The sequence below is a fragment of the Mesocricetus auratus genome, unplaced genomic scaffold, assembly GCF_017639785.1.
Source record: "Mesocricetus auratus isolate SY011 unplaced genomic scaffold, BCM_Maur_2.0 Super-Scaffold_100030, whole genome shotgun sequence".
NCBI classification, from domain to species: Eukaryota; Metazoa; Chordata; class Mammalia; order Rodentia; family Cricetidae; genus Mesocricetus; species Mesocricetus auratus.
The window spans coordinates 13,010,857-13,030,876 of record NW_024429211.1 but is presented as its reverse complement, the minus strand read 5'-3'; the positions used below and the strand labels follow the sequence as shown (position 1 = coordinate 13,030,876).

Here is a 20,020-nt window from a genome sequence, read left to right as displayed (position 1 = left end):
ACCAAATTCTCATTATAGTGCTGACATGTAGTAAAATGTTTTACTATTGATTTCAGCATCCCATTATGTACCAAATAATGAACCAGTGTGTAAGAGTAAAACCAAAGGAAGGCAGCCCATGAACAGCCTAGGACCAGCTCCACTGGTTTCCAAGGAAAGCGCTGTGTTTGGGGACTCCTCCATCCTTTCTGTTTTTAATGAATAAAGGAACTTTGACTTCCTGAGATCTAGAACTATCTCAAGGCTTGGAGCTGCTGGGGGATTTGTTAGACTTCCTATTCGGTACACAAAGTATGAGTTTAAATCTCAGGGTACACAAGTAAACCAGACGAAATCTCAGCTTCCACCCTGTGGTTTGCTTCTAGAAACTTTAACTCATAAAAAGAAAACTAAGATCTTGTTCTTTGCAGCAACCTGGATGGGATGGGAAATCTTACATGAAAGGAAATAAGCCAGGCATAGAGAGGCAAGTGTTCCATGATCTCTAAGGTACATGAAACATTAAAAAAACATTGATTTTGATGAAGCTGGGAGCAGAATGGTGATGACCAAAAGCTGGGGGAGGGGTGGAGACCGGGAAAAGACTGAATAACTGGCACTGAGTGATGGTTAGATTACAGCAAGGAGCTGCCGAGACTATAGATAGATATGGTGAATTGCACACCTCCAATACCTAGATCAATTATTTTTAAAGTCTTTAATATAAATGCATGGTAGATGTTTGAGGAGATAAGTGTGATGAATATGATTTAATTATTTTAATTTGTTCTGAAATTTTTATACACACGTGTAATGGGTTTTGGTCCCATCCACCTTTATTCACTCTCCCCGTATCTCCTGTAGCATGGGTAACTTTTTAAGGCCCACATCCTGAGGAAAAGGTACTCTTCCTCCCTCAGCAACCAAATTACCAATGGCTCCCCAGCTACGGGTGTGACTTCATGATTCACTCCCCCATCCATGCTGGGCTCTTGGCTGTTTTGATCTTGTTTATCATTCATAGCCTGTGTAGGTTCGTGTGTGCTTTGGCCCTGCTATGACCAAAAAAAGCTGTTTTCCTGCAGGTGTCCTCTATCTACAGGTCTTACAAGCTTGCTGAAGCCTCTTCCATGATGAGTCCTGAGCCTTAGGGAGAGGGGATGTGATACAGATGTCCCATTTAGAGTTGAGCATACGACAGTCTCTTATTATCTGCATATTCACCAGTTGTAGGCCTCTACATTAATTGCTGCCCACTGTAAACAGAGTTGGAAGATGAACTAATCTATGGGTACAAAGACAATAACATAGAGGACAGTTTATTGCCATTTCTATTTAGCAGAATAATAGTATTAGTTTCTCACTTAGGACCAGTTACCTAGTTGGTCACACATCTTTGGCCCAGCTGACAGAATCAGGCATACATTCCATCTTGTGGAACTAGATTTAAGTCCAACCAGAAATTGGTTGGTCGTTCCCATAACATTTATGCCACTATTGTTTCAGTGGGCATATTTTACCTGGACAGTCCTTGTTGTAGCTAAAATCTTGGGTATTGATGCTCCAGGTTAAGGTAACAGGAAGTGAAATGGCCTAAAATTAGAGATGTTCATAGCACAGTCAGGGACACCCAGAAAGCCCCTTGAGCAAAGCCAGGAGACCATGGAAAGATACAGGAGAGAAGCAGAGGCTGAAGAGGCCAGGTCATAGACTGTGGCTCTTATTTTGGTGGACTCTTCCATCTGGAGAATTTTGAGCCGAGGACCTGATTTCCTGTCTGAGAGTTTTGCTTTGTTTCTCGTGAGAGGACTGCAGAGAACAAGAAGAGATGTACCAAACCTGCTTCGAGGCAGTTGCCATTATCCAGGCACAAGATGGCAGCAGCTTAGAGCAAAGACTAGGCGATGAGGGGGGAGACACAGTTGGAACTTTGATACGTTTCAAAGACAGAGACAATTGGATCTCTTCAGAAGTTAGCTTGAGAGGTTTTGGGGTCCAAGAGGACACTGGGCACAGGATGCTTTGCTATATTGACTGCTGTGGTAGCCACACAAGAGTGAACAGAGTAGAATCATTTACGTAATTCCCAGTGGTCTGTTCGTGGAGGAATTAGACATGGGTGGAGAATGGGTGCAGAGAGGCAGGACCATGGTACTTCAACACCTTGTAGGCATTACATACTACTTCACAGTAAACAGAATATGTCGATGCCCTTTATTAAGTAGCAATTTTTTGCTGCAAACATTTAAAAGGAATTTCATAATTTTCCCTTTGCAATTATTTGATTCTTCTGAGCCATTTAATTGAAAAAATGGCCTTGACTAAGAGTGATCATGTGCCCATAAAACAAGTGAGAAAATCTACCCTACAAATCTTAAGAGTCTTTTGACTTCTTGCGATTTTACTAATGCAGAATTCGATGCTCTGGCAATACATTTTGTGGATAATTCAATGGATATTAACACTTCTCTGGTTTTCTTTTTGTAGTTTTGAGGCAGAATTTAATAATTTGCAAAATTGATATGGTGGCACATTTTTAGACAAATCGCCATGTACTAATATTGACTTTATGGTTTTTATTTTTGAGCACATATGTTTTTTACAGGTCTTGAAGTTTTTATGGGTCTCTACAAAGTTTATAGGCTCATAAGCCTAATGAATTAAACAAAACAAATACCAGGGGGTTATTTAGGAACCTGCTTTATGTAAGGGAACCTTTGGAAACTTCTGGTTCTCACTGGCTTCACAGGGGCAAAAGTTTAGGAAAATTCACATTGAAAAGGTGACTGTCAGTCTTCAGTGTATAATATCTACTATTACATTTCAAAAGACACCTTGTATCTCCTGCTCAAATGGATCTTGGATTTGTTGTTGATAAGTGAATTTGAAGATCTGGGCAGTTGGGGTGTTCATGTCACTGTGAGAAGTATTTGCCACCCTGATATAGTGAGGATGCTGCGAGAATTATTGAGAGGCTTGAAAAACAGATACAGAATATTGATTTTGTTTTTACCACCCTTAATAATGGATTCTTCTTTTATTTTCCTGGTAACCTGCTATTGATTACATGTATCGAACTCAAAGCATCCTAGCTGTGTTATAGATAGAGGGCAACATATTAACTGTGGGGTAAATAATTTTAAGGAGATGTTGCTCATTTAACACCAAATTCACTTTCAGCGGTAAAGTGGGGCTAAAGCTTTCACAGTGAATCTGGGAAGAAATGTCTTTTCCTTGTTCGACTAAGTAAGTGCTTTTGTGATTAAATGTTCAGATAGTCTGCATGTTTCTGGAGAAAGAGGAAATGTCAGTTTAAAAAAAATCAAACTAGCAGTCTTTGAAGATCTAGTATTTCCTCTTTATTGTTCAAAATGCGCTGGTGAGGACCATTTACAGACTCGTGTTCATTTGTAGGGGACTTTATCTGCATCTGCCTTATGTGCCCCCAACTCATTTATTGCTTTGAATATTGTAATTTATTTCATCTTAAGCATTTTCCTGAGTGGGATTCCTAGCTTCAGTTTTTGAAATGAATGTAGTTCTCTTGTGTTCGTTTCCTATGGAGTTCTTGCGAGGAGTGAAACAAAAGCCTTTTCAGGCTGGGTATCTGATGACAAATGACAACACCTCTGGCATTTTACCTTGGTGCCAGTTGCCAGTCTCCTGATCGAGCTTGTGCCGCTGGTCTCTTAGTAAGCCGCGTTCACTGCTGTGTAAAGACCGTAGGGCCCAGCACTGGGCTTGCGTTCGGTGTCTGATCCGTGAACGTTTTGCTTTACGGGTGACCATTTGTAAGGAACGTTTCACTTTAGATGATTCCAGTGGTGTATTCTTGGGGTCGTCAGGTGCTTAGTGAACTCAGGGCCATCCTGATCTACAAGAGCACCTTTACAAACAAACAAACAAACAAACCTACAAACCACAATAAGCACGCTGTGTTTTACTTTCTTTTCAGACAGTATTAGTGAGGTTGGCAGCCCGAAGTCTTCTGCTGTTGTTGTTGATTTGGTGCTAATATACCATGAGAAGATGAAGCCATGACAACAGATGAGCTGTGGCTTCAGACTTTGCAATCTGCACATTTTCTTCCCTCTGGGTGCTTTGAACAAGTTAATTTCCATCTCTTTGTGTTTATCAGTTTACTGATCTGTGAAATAAAAGTTGCCATCCTTCATCCGGTGTGTGCTCTTTGAGAACGGGTGAGGCAGGCCCTCATGTCCTGCTTATATAAAACATCAAGGACGAGAGTACCTGCCCTCTTGTCCTTGTCCTTGACTGCAGCTCCCATGGGAGAAAGCAGGGGTTGTACGGCTCCCAGCAGCTCCTCAGCACAATGCTGTCACTGTGCTCTTCATTCTGGCAGTAAGAAATTGGCTTACTGAATGCGTGTTATTAGATTTCTTTTAATGGTTTTTTTTTTCTCTTTGGTTTGCCCTCCACTCTGAAAGGGGAAAGTATCAGGACCCTCAAGGCCAAGTTCTCAGCACAACAGAGAGCTAATGAGGATGGGGAGGGGCACGGCACAGACATGGGAGGGAATGACACACTGAAGGATGGAATGCTAAGTCAGTGTAGGTGTCCCAGATCATGACTGGTTGGGACAGTTGGCATTTCCACCATACTTTGTAAAAGTCTTGCATTTTAGGGTAGCATTCTGGCTAAAATCCCCAGTCTCGGATAAAATGATCTGTCTCTAAGTAAGAAGACTTCCACATTTCCATGTACTGGGGTAAAGACAGTCCACAGTGCTCAGAGGACTCTGGCTCTTGCAGTGTTTTAGACAAAGGGAGAAAATGGTGAGTTTTGCAGAGAGGTAGTTTTTTTCTCTGAAGAAGAATGCCATTAACAAAGGGAGTCAGAAGCTGCCATGAGGGCAAATCAGAAGGCCTTTGAGGTCATTGACAGGTTATATGCCAACAACATGATCTACTCTTAAATGCTTCAGTTCACACACACACACACACACACACACACACACACACACACTCTCTCTCTCTCTCTCTCTCTCTCTCTCTCTTTCTCTGTACACCAGAGGTCAGTAGTCAGTGTTGAGTGTCTTCCTTAGTTGCTCTTCACCTTATTTTTGAGGTCATCTTATACTCAGAGCTCACTCTGGCTGCACTGGCTACACTGTCTCAAGCTCTCCCGGGCCAGGATAGATTTCCTTGCTGCCCTTGGCTTTACATGGGTGTTGGGGATCAAACTCTGTTCTCCTCACACATGTGGTGAACACTTTACTGATTGAGCTGCCACTCTGATCCACTCTACATTCTTGAACAGGTCATATTGTGGGACTAAGTTTTTTCTGTCACTCATTTCTATTAAGTTCTCATGGAGGGAGTGTGTACTTTGTTGTCTGGTAGACTTTGCATCTGTCCTGAGCCCGTAATCAGGAAGCACGTAGATCTTTATATTCACAGAACTGAGGCATGCTGCAGGTGATGGCTGCCACTTCTGGAAGTTGTTCCTTCTGAGTCTGATCTGTTTTATACCTCTTTCCTGTGCTAGCCAACTTAATCCCTATGAAATGCTCTGACTGTCTTAGGCATAACCAGTGAGACTTAACTAATTTGTCCAGAGCCCTCATGTTAATTTTGAGTAGAATCTGGTTTCAAGTAGTGCTTTCTGAGTTGAGCCTCAGTTTTCTATTCTTTTCAGTAGGAGGAATTGGTAATTTTATAAAGATCAGAATCGACTGACTGACTAGAATACATATAAAAATCCTCTTTCAGGGTTGACTCTCATTCTTGTCTCTTTGATCTTTAAATTTTAAAATATACATACGCACATAGTGACAACTCACATGCAAACACAGAACCATAACTACACGTGTGAAAGATAAATTAGAAACGATTACTGGGGATGCCTCGAGTGGAGAGAAGAATCCAGCCTGGTGGCACACACTTGTTGTTTCCTTGCTTGAGAGGTTGAGGCAGGAGCATTGGATGTTTGAGGTCAGCCTTGGGCCATGTTGGGGAAGGCAATGTCTAACTGTTGGGCTACAGAGAACGTGGGGCTGACCCACAGATGCAGGATCCACGTGCTCCACATGTTGAGCAGTGTAGTTACAAGTGAGTGAGATTAACCTCTGTGGCTCTGTTCACCCAGTGTTTCTGCCTTTTTAGGACTCTTAAGTTTCTTTCAGGGCCGGCCCCCAGGAACTCTTAAAGTACTTAATGCTTATTAGGTAAATGAGGCCTTGGGGACCAGTCTACTAGAAATAAGGCCATGGGATGGGGAGTGTGTTGTGTCTAGACATACTCATTCCTGCAGAGTTTAGGGGTCTGTATGGGATCCCACACAACACAGGCAGGAACTACCTTCACCCAGAATGATTTCTCATGGAGATGCTTCATTTGGCTGTCAGGATTCCAAGTTGAAACAGTGACTGACAGTCTTCTCAGGTACAGAAAGGCTAAGAATTTGGAATCAGGTGTGTTTATTCCCCAGGTCTTGAGAGCAGCATGCTGCACTGAATATGATTACACACTACACCTTGCATTCATGGCGAGGGCTCGGTGGATCAGTGTCCACCCCTCTTGAAACACTCAAAGGAGTCTTGTGAGAATTTGGCTTCTAGGTTGGTTGTGCTGCTCTGCAGGAGAGGGCCATGGAAGAAACAATTATAGTCTGATGATTCCAACTGTGAAACTGACCTCATGCTATTCAGTTAAGCCCACTAGTTCACATGACATTTGATGGACATGCATTTATTTTTAAAGGTTTAAATTCAGTTGATTTTTAGTGTGAAGCATTATTCATGTATTTCTGCCATCTTTACTGACATGTTTGGTGTTACAGCTTGGCACTCACTGATTAAAAATATTAAGAGAATATTGGAAATATACGGATTTTGGCAACAACTCAAGATGCCAAGTCAGTTTCTCTGTATCCTGCCTGGGAGGCTCTGGGGAAGTCATGCCACCATGTTAAGCTTCATTCAGGTTACTGTGAGCTTTTCCAAAGGCAAAACAACTAGGTACAATGTTGGCCACACAGTCAGTGGTCTGTAGGTCTCTGCATCTTCACTTTGTACTAATTTTTTTTCCATCTTCAGACGCCTAGTTACTCTTGGAGAATGTGGGTGTTGTTTGAGGGATTTACAGTCAGTTAAACCCAAGGGACAAACTAATTCTTAAGCGACAGGAATGTTCATTCACACCTTGCACTATCTACTTCCTGGGGCTCATGCTGTTTTACTAAAGTAGCCTCATGGTGTGTATACGCTGCTGGGGATTCTGGTATAGGACATTAAGTGAAATGACGATTCCTTGGAAGTGGACTATGCTAATACCCACGCAGTGTCCTATCCTTTCTCCTTTGCGACTTCCCCATTTAATAGACACAGACAATTTCCAGGAGGTAAAATGCCTGTCTAAGAAAGGTGTCTGGAGGAGGAAGCAGGTCAAGCAGGAGTTAAAAATCATTCTTGGTTGTATGACATCTGTCTCAAAAAGGCAAAATAACAGTCAAAGGAAGTTTGTGAAAGTGGTAGTCTCGATGTTTGAGGATGCTCGATGGACTTCAGACTAGAATTCTTTACTTGTTTTTTACTGTCATTTTGAAAGTCCAGTTTCTCGGGAGTCGATTTTGGAGTTGAAAAGAACTAGGAAGCCAGATCACGGGGCTGATGTGACATTATCTGCTTCAAGGGCACCATGGGGGCTCTGCCACTAAAAAAAAAATAATGAATCCTCCACACTTTGCAGGAAACTACAGGGTGTGCTTTGAAAGTGTACCTCTTCTGCATTTCTTTTGTAATATCACAGCCTGTTATTTCTTGTCTTGTGTAGCGTCTGGTGTGACTCAGCCCACCTAACACAGTGCAGCACCTTTTGAGTACATATCCCAGGTGTCACGATGAGGTACATGGATCCCGTGACACTAAATGAGCATCGGAAACAAATCTGAGGACCCATTGTTCAGGACTGAGATGGATATGTCTTTACAAGTATGTCTGAGTGGGAGGACCAACAGTGCTAATGAGAAAATGTAATGTCTCAGGGATTTTGCCAGTTTGGTGCTTTTGTTCTGACAACTGGGAGGTTCCTTAACCCAATTGCTTAAAAACCAACAAGTCTTCATTCTAAAGCCAGAAGATATTCCAAGACCTAACCTCCTTTTTCAACCCTCCCAAATGAGTGTCCACGCCGTGTCAGAACCTCAGGATGGCGGGGCAGCCATGAGGTTAGGTGGACAGCTGTGGAGTCAGGATTACATTTTTTATATTTCCCCTATCAATTGTGTAACTCCAGCCTTAGTTACATCGTTTTCAAAATATATGATGTGTTACAAACAGTAGGTAAATAAGTAGACAGATCATATTTGTATTCTTTTTAGAGAAAGGATGATGTCTGGTGTGAGCATGACTGTTGTCCCAGTGCCCATAGCGAGTGATAGGGGTTACTTAATAATGAGCAGATAATGTATATTACACATTCATCAGCAAGTTTGGCATAAGTTGATCACTCTAATATGGTAGAGGTGGTATTAATAATAACAGTGATCATACAGTTAACAGTAGTGTACACAACCTGCCAAAGTTAAAACAAAAAAAATTAAAGAATATTTTGGAACTGAGAAAAAGAACGGATACCTTTGAGTGACTTTTTATGAATCAGCCTTCCGCCTCTCAAGCTCTTTTCTTGCGGTCTGTACAATCTTGACAGGTCTCTGGCCAACTCACTTCGTAAGGCCAAACGTTGAGAGGGACCTCACACCTCGACTTTCTTCCTGTGTTTCCATTCTGCTGGCCTTGCTAGTGGAAGCAGCAGGCGGCTCCCGGGCACAGGCATCTGAGATCAAAGCTTAACTCTAACAGAGGAGAAGATGGGAAAGTCTTTGAGACCCTTTTTGCAGTGGGTGGCTTAATGAGGTGATCACTCCAGACAGCGTTTTGGCTTCTCTCTTAAAGAATGAGAATTTTTGAATGCGTCTACTTAGCCCTCTCACAGGCATGATGCCTTTGATGTCTAAGGGTGTTGCTTTTATCCCTGATAGCTCAGTTTGTCTCACAACAATGACCGGCCCTTTCATCATGCTGCCACGTTGGCAGCAGACACTCAGGAGAAATGTAGGAAACTGGAAGCCATCATCTGCTGATGATTACCCCATTGCCAATATATGCTGAAGATAATGAATTTAAACTCGCAACTAAGGCACTTTTTTGAAGGCTTGATCTGTTGGTTTGTTCAGCTTTGTGGTAGAAGCCTTTAGGGGCTCTTATTTTGGCAGGTAAGCTGTTGGAGCTTCTAATAGCCAAATGGTACACAACAATAAACAGAGGGATTATCAGACATGAGTGCCAGAGGCTGGAATAGCAGGGCTGGATAGCTCTAAATCAGACTGATGCTAGGCACAAGAAGCAGCTCTACATAACACACCCGAGCCAGACACAGCACGGTTCTCTCCCTATTCTTGTCCTGTCCAGGGCAATATCGGGATTTTTATTTATAATTCCCAAGTAAGTTGTTATTTTTGTCTCCCCAGCTGCAGGACTCTAACTTGAATTGTATTTTCATTTTAAACATCAATAGTTCCTTGTGTAAGAGCATTCTTTGGCCTGAAAGTTCCTGGCATTTTCTACAAGGAATGTAGCTAAGTAACAATTCTTTACAGGGGTGGGAGAAATAAAAGATGACAGCCTAAAGATGTGCGGTTAAATTGTAAGAAAACCTGGCAGATAAAGCTTGCCAAAGATATATGCAGGTAGATATAGTGTTTAGCCTGAGAAATGGAGGAAGAGGGTACCCCACCCTCCAAGGAGCAAATGAACGTCATCAAAGCTGTAGTGAGATGACCCTGGCTCAGACAGCATTAGCAAGGAATTGTGTACCCTCATTTGTTTTTGTCTTAGCAAAGGTTCCCCCTTCTCTTGGCTATCCGGAATATGCGTTATTACCCACATGTGTACATTTCAGGTGACCATAGCCTATGTTCATGCAATGTACTTTCTCTTTAAGTAAACAGTTTTAATATAACAGCATCTTCATTCTTTTATTTCTACATCATTTGAAAGCAATTTTATTTTATTTGTTATTGTTGTGGATAAGTATGATATGAGTGTGTGTGTGTTTGTGTGTGTGTGTGTGCTCACCTCTGTCTCTGTATGTATGTGTCCAGAAAGGTTTAAGAGAGCAGGGGATTTCAACCCTGAATGCAGGCAGTGCCATGCCATAGACTGAGGTCCTGGACTGAATCGAAGGAAGACAGAGAAGTGAGCTCCAGCGTCCATCTCTCTCCTTTTTTCTTAATTGCAGATACTGTGTGACCAGCTGCCCCATGATCTTTCCACCATGATGGATGATATTTCCAAACTGTAATCCAGAGTAAACACTTCCCTCCTTAACTAGTTTTCAGGAGGTACTTAGTCGGAGAAAATTAGCTGGGCAAACTCATGGTGCTTGAAGTCCTTGTAAGGTATCACAGCTAGGTGCTCAAGGGTAGTTGATGAGAAATGAAGAAATGAAGGTGCTTAAGGCTGATGAGAAAAAAGAAGAAATGAACATGAGAGGAGATCACAATTCAGACAGGGCAGACAGGAAAGGTTTCATGGGGAGGTAATGGTTTTTTGCTTTGATTTTCAAAATATAAAATGTGGAGAAAATATGGTAAAAACAGTAAATGCAGTTCTTTTTTTAAATTTCTCTACCTTTTAGGCATTTATTACTGAAAATTATTTTTGTAGCTCTAAGTCCAACCAATTAATTCCGGTACTCTGATAAGTATTTATCGTCTTTTGTTGACAAATGTACAAAGACAGTGGAAATAATTTGAAAGGAGTTTCTCTTAGTTTAAGCAAAGAAAAATGGTTTTGAGAAACAGAAAAGTACCTAAATTCCTTTTGCATCTGAAGTAGTCCAAAGTTCTTTTATAAAATAAACCTTTGGAAGTTCACAAACAAGAATTTGAGGGGGGTGGAGAAAGGGGAGGCTTTGAGCTTTGTTAGTCAAGGATGAGTTTTTGTTAAACTGTACTTCCTGGAGAGGAAGAACCTTGCTTCCTGATGTGTAGTCCAGAGACCAGCAAGGATGGCACCATCAGAGACCCTATGAGAAATGCAGAATCCAAGGACTTTCTCAGAATTATGGGACCATATTTGGTCAGTTAAAAGACTCTTTGGTTATATGTAGACACTTTGACATTTGAGAAACTGTGTTGTAGGAAGCAGAGACCCTGGAGACATAATATACATTAACAAAGTCCACCCACAGTGAATGCTTTTTATTCTTTCTGGATAATTCTGATGGACAACAGAGCCTGAGAATCTGTAGTATAAGGGTGACGGCTGACTGTTGTATTTTCCTAGTGGGGCATAAATGAGGCAGTGATATAGCAGAATGCAGGATCTCTGAGACTGACCAATGGGGGTTTAAAGATTGAATTTGTAAGGAAGAGCTAAATCATTCAGGTCTGGTATTATGTTGATATCATTTGATGGGCTGTATCAGGAGAGTTATGTCTGAGGCTTTCCTTAACTCTTCCTCATTTAGGGTTCCTTGCCACTCAGAGATTATGGGAATTACATGGCTCATAAGATGTTTAGTCATTCATATTATGTACCAAATGCAACACAGTCCAATTCCACAGGAGCAATAGCAGGCATAGTGTTCTAGTTTCATCTCTGTTGCTGTGATAAGGTGCTCTGAACAAAAGCAACTTGGGGGAGGAAAGGGTATATTTTGCTTAAACTTGTAGGTCACAGCCCAGAATTGGAGGAATTCCAATACAGGAATTAAAGCAAGAACTTGACACATCAATCATAGAAGAACAATGCATGCAGGCTCACTCACAGGCTCATTCTTAGCCAGTATTCTTAAATAGTTCAGGACCGCCTGCCTAAGGGATGGTGCCACCCACAGTGGGCTGGTCTCTCCTGCATCAATTAACAATCTCCTCACTCACATGCTCAAAGGTTGGTGTGTTACAGGCAAGTCCTTAATTGGTGGCTTTCCTCAATGTTGACCTTAAGCTGTGTCAAGTCAATGACTAAAACTAACTGGGACAAGAGTTCCAGAGCACATGACCCTAGTAGCTTTTACAAGTGAAAAGAAAGAAGACCTCCTTTCATGATCTACCCTTTGGTTTTACAAGGCTCTTCCAAGTACCCTTTTATATCTTACATGGAAGGACTTAAGGATAACCAGGGCACACTAGCACATGTGTAAGATATGTATCAACTTCCTAAATATTCTTCTTCTATACATGCCTGCTTTCACTTTAATATCGTAAAGAAGAGGATACAACTTCCTATTCGAGGAGACTCCAAGTGGCCCTTTATCCTATAAGTCCGTAATGAGGTTGTTTCACTCGTTTCTATCTGTTCTGTCTCAAAAGTTTCATTTTTCCCACAGTGTGCCATAGGGTTCAGAGTTCTGAAGCAAGGCCAATTTGCAGAATCAAAAGAAAACAAGGCTACTCCATTGTATGAGTTATAATCTGTGGGTGAAGTTTTAAGAGCATTCAGCAAACAACTGAATGCTTGAGCTATAAGCTAAGAATGACTGAAAAGTTTCTCAGAGTCTGTTATTGACTCTGATGCCTATGGGTAGATTGAGAGACACAGCTGTGGAATTGATATCTTAGTTTCCATTTGATGAGCACAGATAATAGGAAAAGGGTATCCTCCAACTGCTCCCATCCTCAGTGTCTAACATGGAACAAAGTCTGTGCCAGCTAGCCGTGAGATGGCCTTTTGTGAGCACAGCAGCTGTACTGTGAGGGGTGAGTCCTGTTTTACCCTCAGCAGCTTCTCACTGGCCTCATTGTCCCCACCAGAGTCTGGAGTTGTGCCAAGCATGGGCAGGGAAGAGCCTATAGTGATTTCATGTATGTGAGGAATTAGGACTTTTATTTGCAACAGATGTCATACAGGGACTCTAGTTTGCCTCAGTTTCCTAGCATAAACATTTATAGAATCAGAGACCAGGAAGAGAAAGTAAGAGAATCTAATTTGACAAATCTATGTGATGACTTTTCATGGAAGCTGGGTTAGGTTTCCTTCATGCAGACCTGCCTTCCTATTTTAGACCCAGAAAAATGAAAGAGCAGAAGCAAAGCAGCTGAACAAGTCATCCATGCCCCATGACCCTGACATCACTGGTTCAAAACCGTTCTCTGCTCACTTTTCCAGGGAATATGGAGAATGATGCAAGATAGTAAATATTATGATAAAGAATTAGATAATGTATACTCACCTGTAGATCAAAGACTGCAGATTACCTTAGTAATATTACACTCAAGTGAATCCTGTGATCTTTTCCCCAAAGGCAAAAATCTTAAAATTCAACAAAATTCCATAGAGGAGGAATACAAATGGAAAGAAAGTATAATCATATAGAAACAAATCAGAGTTTTGTCCTGTAAAAGAGGGTATTAAAAGCTAAAAGAAAAATCACACTGTGGTTTGATGGAGGAGATTATGTGGATTTAAAAGAAGACCTATTTAAAGTGTTACTTGTGTCTGATGTTCAGTCAAATCTAAACATTGGAAATACAGACAGGGAAGACGCTCTTCAAATACTGGCATGTGGTCTAAAGAGTCTAGTAATGGAGTCATTATTTTAAAAAAAACTTGGAAATGAATCATGAAGCTTATACTCTCAGAATGAAACTGTAATCATTGCTTTATATAAATAAGTGGTGAAAGCCGAATACATTAAAAAGAAAATGTTTCATTGAAATGGAGGTAGGATGGTGCAGTGAGCTCACACTGAATCTTATGTGGTAAATTGAGACTGGGGAGGCATGAAACACATTGAATTTCAGATTTCACACATATTACTCTATGTCTGCTGTCATCTGTTTGTCCCTTATCATCATCTATCTAATAATCTCTTATCATCTATCATTTGTATCTATTCTGTTTCTTTGTTCTATTTATCTGACTTCCTTGTCATCTATCCATCTATCTATCTATCTATCTATCTATCTATCTATCTATCTATCTATCTATCTATCGATCTATCTATCTATCTATCTATCTGTCATCTATGTATCCATACATATAGCTGAGAGATATTGATGATTACTTTCTTCCTCTGGTAGCATGCAGAGTATCTTCCAGCACCATGAACACTAGTCAGTAGGGGTAAAGCTTTTAGTTCGACATCAGTTCAATTTCTCCATATTCAATGACATAAGTGTTAACTTCATCATATTCTGGAGAAGAACAAATAGCCTCGGCAATAGCATATGATGTCTGTGGGTATCTATGGAACCCCTTTGTCCAATGACTCAACAAGCTTTAGCCCATTTCTATCACTGAAGGTGTTGCTGTATGGCAGAAGATATCCAATTGGGGCATTAGCTCCTGCATTATATGTTGACTCCATTTAAATTCCTTTCATAAATGAATATATTTTAGGAGTCTTCTACAGTGGTGGGTTTCCATGTGGCTTTAATCTATCTATCTATCTATCTATCTATCTATCTATCTATCTATCTATCTATCTACCTATCTGTCTGTCTGTCTGTCTATCTATCTATCTATCTATCTATCTATCTACCGATCTATCCATCCATCCTTCTGTCAGTATGAATGTATATATGTATCTATTATCTATCCATCCATCCATCCATCTATCTATCCATCTACCATCTATCTATACATTATAGTGGCATCTTGTTCTGCCAATATACTTGAGGTCATGGACTTAGGGAGTGGCTTCAGTGTGCAGATGTGACCCCTTATAAGGAAGAGCTGAGATCACAACCCAAGAGAGTGAGGAAGCCCCTCCTGTTCCTTATAAGGGGTCACATCCACACACTGAATCCACATCCTAAGGTCATTACCTCAAGTCAGTTATTGGAACAAGATGCCACTGCAATCCCTTATCCATCTACTGTGTAAACATCTGTCATGTATCTGTATAATGTTACATACCTACTTACATTAGTGGCATGTACATATGGGTAGGGAATACAGATGGATTCTGTCTTTGAATATCCAATAGGTAAATACTGATGGAATTGAAGGTTGTCCTTCCAACTTACCATAGCAGAGTAAACATCACTATTGTATTTTTGTGTGTGTTGAGCAGGTTCTCATGCAGTCTAATCTAGCTTCAAATTACCTATGCAGCTCATGTTGGTCTTGAACTTTGACTTTTTCCCTTAGCTTTTAAGTGTTCAGATTCTAGGCACATAGTGCCATATCTGGCTCACAATCTTCCTCAAAATTAGCTGATAAAAAGTTGGTAAGGGTGGGGCGGTGGTGGCGCACACCTTTAATCCCAGCACTCGGGAGGCAGAAGCAGAGGCAGGGGGATCTCTTTGAGTTTGAGACCAGCCTGGTCTACCGAGACAGTTCCAGGACAGGCTCCAAAACAATACAGAGAAACCCTGTCTTGAAAAACAAAAACAAAAAAGAAGTTGGTAAGGTAGTTTAAAATATGAGAAGGCAAATATGAGATAAAGGTGATTGATTATCTGGTATAAATTAAACCTTAATCATTTAACTTCCTTTTATAAGATTCAATTCTACACTTCTAATAAAATCTTCGGGAACAAGGTATAACAAAAACAAACAAACAAAAAGTTTCAGAAATAATTAAGGATAAAGCAGACAAATCTCAATAGACAACAATGCTGAGGAAGTGCTATTAATAGCTATTAAAAACAAAGTCATGAGCAAAAGCATTAAAAGAAATGAGAATAGTCACTTAATATTGATGAAAGATAGAATCTATAATAAAGACATCAAATATACAAATCCAAGTTCAGCACTAAAACATAAAACCAAAACCAATCTTTACACAAGCAGGCAGACCAGTGGAAACATAATTCCAGCTGCAGATTTTAACATACCACTTTCAGATCACAACAAGTAAGACAGGAGATAAATAACTTAAGGATTAAGCAATTCATAAAGACGAGTTAATAACTGTGTCTTAATGGTCTACATTACAGAAAATATTTCTGTCTTTCAACTGTGCATGGGATGTTCCTGACAATTACAGCAGAAAATATCAGTTAAAAACCTTCAGCCTGGAATTATCCAGGCTTTGTTTTTTGACAACTGGCACAATAGAACCCAGAAGAATGGCAGAGATTTCGCCTCAGAAACACATATTAAATTAAATTTGGCCTCATAAACAACTACTAGCATACCATACACACATGCCATACACACACACACACACACACACACACACACACACAGGCACACACAGGCACACAGGCACGCACGCACGCACGCACGCACGCACACTACCACCACTTATTCAGACATTGGCCAGGCCAGGACAGTGTCTTCTATCACTGTTTACCTTACTGTCTTGACTCAGGGTCTTTTATTGAACTCAGATGTTCACCCTTCACCTATGCTGCTTGGCTAACTAGCTTTCACAATTCACTTGTCTGTCACCTACTCTGCTAGGCTAGCTAGCTTTCACAGTTCACCTATGTGGATTCTGCAGTGCTGGGGTTGCAAGCACATTCAGCCATGCCTGGCTTTTATCTGGAGATTTGAACTCAGATCTTCACACTTGCTGAGCAAGCACTCCCACTATTGGGCCGTTTTCCCAACCCCCAAAATTATGCTTTAAAAAGAAATAAACCAAGACTTAGTAGTCATTTAGAATTCTCAGACTATGTCATGGCAAACTGAGCCATCAGACAAGACTAGGAGGTGTGGCCCCCACAACACTCTGGAGGAATCCATGCCTGCCTGAGGTGTCTTGGTTATCCTAGAAGGTGATTAGCGCTTCAGGGAGGATATTGAAAACAGATAAGGAAATCTGAAGTGGGCAGTTAGTTAACAGTTGCTAATGGGTGTGATGCCAAGTAGAATGGAAGACAGTAGAGTTTTACAATAGTGGGGTGGCTGGCACCTTTTGAAGGTGATTTCTGAGTATGGGAGAAAGATCCTGGGCATAATTCCCTCTTAGTTGTTACTGTAATCTAACAAGGTCACAGCCATAGTGATAGCAGTGGCAGAAAACTTTTCATAACTATAGCAGCAAATAGGAAGTGTTTTCTAGGAGTTTCGTAAAAATCTGCAGACTGTGGAGAATTCCCCCAGATACTGAGGAAACTGAGTTTAGGATGGTTGTGAGTTTGAGGCCAGTCTGAGCACCTGAGGAAGTTCCTATGTGAAATTAAACAAAAGAAAATAAAATGACAACAGCTTTATGTTGAGAAAACAAAATTAAAGCACAGTGTAAAAAATGTATAGCACACGATAAAAACTCAATTTTTTTTCTGAGAAATTACTGACTGGGATGACACCCGCCCCTTGCCTATCCCCAACTCCAGTGGCTCTCCTTAGACTTTTTCCTGTTTCTTAAGATTGCCTTTGAGTTTATTTGTTGTGACCATTTATCACATTATTTACATTCATATATGACCAGAGATACCGGATGTTTCTAAGATCTTCTTTTCCACCGTGTGTGTTGGATGTGTGTCTGTGAGGGCACACATGGAAAGCCTTAGTCTTGCTTGTCTTCTGTGCCTCTGTTGCTGGGCCATACTTTAACCCTGGCCAACACTGCTGAATCCCAGGGTGTTTTCCTGGGTTAGCTCCTACAACAATGTTCCATTAAATATTTTCATACTTAACATTATCTTTGCGAACATGACTCACTCATATGATTAGAGGAAAACCCCCTTGTAAGGAAATTACTCTGTCCTAATGTTATGAGTATATAAGAATATGTTATTACCGAACAGTGATGTATTTCAATACTGTATATACCCCTCCTTGTGCCATAACCAGGAAAGTGCTCTGCGCTGTCCGTCTGTACCAGCCTTTTCTATGGGTACAAGCACGTTAGTGGCACATGTGGAGGGAAATAGCGTCTTCCTACTTTGACCCGTTCTTGTTTGAGTGTGTTTTCACATGTCTAAAAGCCAATTCAATTTCTTTTCCCATGAAATCATTTTTCTATTTAGGTTTGCCATTTCCCCCTGTTGATTTATATGAACCTTTTCCACTTAATCTCAGCCAAAAGGCTGCAAAGCTCGTAAGCATTTTATGTATAAAGAAATTAATCCTTTTTATCCCATATGAATCACCTTGTCATTTTTTTCTACGTACCTTTTGGCTTTGTTGATTTTCCCCAGAGTGTTTGGTACTTTCGTTATTGTTTCTGTTGTAGAAATGAAGACCTAGCCTCCACACACTTAGTAACTAAATCACAGCCAATCTGTCAGAAGCCCATAGTGTTACGTTCTTAATCATTGTATAAAGCTGCCTTTTACATTATGGGCACTTAACACATTTTTCTTGCCTTGAGGAAGCTAAACGTTCTGTGTGGAACCTACTTTTTCTTTAGGTTGGTCCAGGTGAAATATCTGGGCCCCACCCCACCACAGATTTCAAGTCCCAGGGTTGGTAAAAATCTCGTTGTTTTCCATTTTCAACCTAGGACCGTTGCTTACCCTTCTTTCAAAGTCTCTGCCACAGTTGAGTTCCACACACTGTATGCAGCCTTCTTCCTGCTCCTGGGGCCTCCGTCTCTCGCTTCTTCCCAGCTGAAGTCTCGGCTCGCTCTTTCTCTTCAAGCAGGTTGCTGTTGTTATCCCCGTTTCTCCACCTGCTAGGTGGAACCTCCTCACAACGCCACTGTTTCAGTCTGGTCAACTTGTGGTCTCCACTTGCCCACAGATGCTCACACAGCGTTTCTCATGTCGACACAGTCTTGTGGCGATGACTTATCTGGTAATGGCTAAGCCTTGTTGCTGTTGTTACAAATGAAGCAGGGTTTGAAATCTTAAAGGTGTTATTTAGGCACAAAATGTTTTCTTTTTCCTAGCTCACCTACCCTCATTGGAAAAACACTTTATTGTGGCATAATTAATTGATTCCATCGCCCCCCATGCCTGGTTTTATGCCATCTCCTACCTTTCCTCTGGTTTTTGGCACAAGTTAAATTGTGTAGCCTGTGATGATAAGTTTTGGGAAAACATTACCACTATCCTGTTTCTTTCCCTCCATGGTACTCATCCCAGTCTTGGATGAACTCAATTATCTACCCTGTGTACATTTGTCCCTGAGTAATTGGCCTTACCAGGGAAAGTCAGATGGTCAGGTGGAATGAAAATGTAGTTGTATCAGGGCTCACATAGAAACTCCAATCTTGTCAGCATTCACTCGTAATCTTGGTGCATCCTCAGCCACTTCAAACTCTTAGTCTCCTCTCCTGCTGATTTTACTCTCACCTCCAGTCTTATGATAGTGCTTTGTCACTGAATAAGAGGTCTTCAGAAGAAACTCTCATCATCTCACCTGTTTAAAAATCCCGGTTAATGGATACCCACTGCTGGTGATGCAATAAGCCAATCAGACCAAATTAACAAATCCAGGTTTAATCTGCGCAAAGCATCGCTGGGTGACCCCAGGAGAACAGAAAAAAAAAAAAAAAAGAAACCACAAGGTGAATCCAGAGGTGGGGGCGTTTAGTGCCTTCAGGGGTGGAATAGCCAATGGTGAGATTTTAGGGGAGGAGTCTGGACTGAGGTGACTCCAGGGGAGGGCCAGCCCTAGACACCTTGGGGGTAGGGTTTGGAATGGGGTCTACCAAATGTCACCCACCCAGATCTGCCCATGCCAGCTCCTAACTATTACCTTTTCATGTTGCAGCACCTGACTCTTGTATCTTCAAAGGTCAGTTCTTACCTTGCATTTTTAGCGACCTGTGACCTTTGGTGATCTCCTTTTTATCATCTGTCTGGAGTCGTTGCTTTTCATCCTACATACTACTCCTGTTTTGTTGATGTCCTCCACTACTCCATCTGTATAGATTCTCGTCCAATTTCTAAGGACAGATCATGCAGGGGTTTCCAGTGCTCTGTTCATATCTACTCTAATCTATCACAATGTCACTGGCAGCCCTTCCACTCAAGTCTGATTTACAGGAGACAGATCTCTGCCGTGACCATAATCGATCTCTCAGTCGCAGCTGAACTCTGCCCCTCAGCCTCCCGCCCCTTGGGATCACTCTTCTCTGTGCATCTGTGGTAACATACTGTCTTGTCTCCCTCCCCGCTCCTCAGATCACTCTTTCTTTTGTACCTTTGCATGCTCCTCTTCTGTCCAAAC

At 41.3% G+C, this 20,020-nt stretch overlaps 1 protein-coding gene and 1 long non-coding RNA gene across 4 annotated transcripts in view; one reads left to right on the top strand and one right to left on the bottom strand.

The window, feature by feature from the left end:
* Nell1 (neural EGFL like 1) overlaps positions 1–20,020 on the top strand; it is an 846,684-nt gene that overhangs the window by 374,820 nt on the left and 451,844 nt on the right. The window lies entirely within an intron of this gene.
* LOC110343413 lies at positions 10,055–19,290 on the bottom strand. The gene is made up of 3 exons (XR_002385670.2): positions 18,990–19,290; positions 18,361–18,660; positions 10,055–10,459 (listed from the first exon to the last, which is right to left on the bottom strand). It is a non-coding gene; the product is annotated as an uncharacterized LOC110343413 (long non-coding RNA).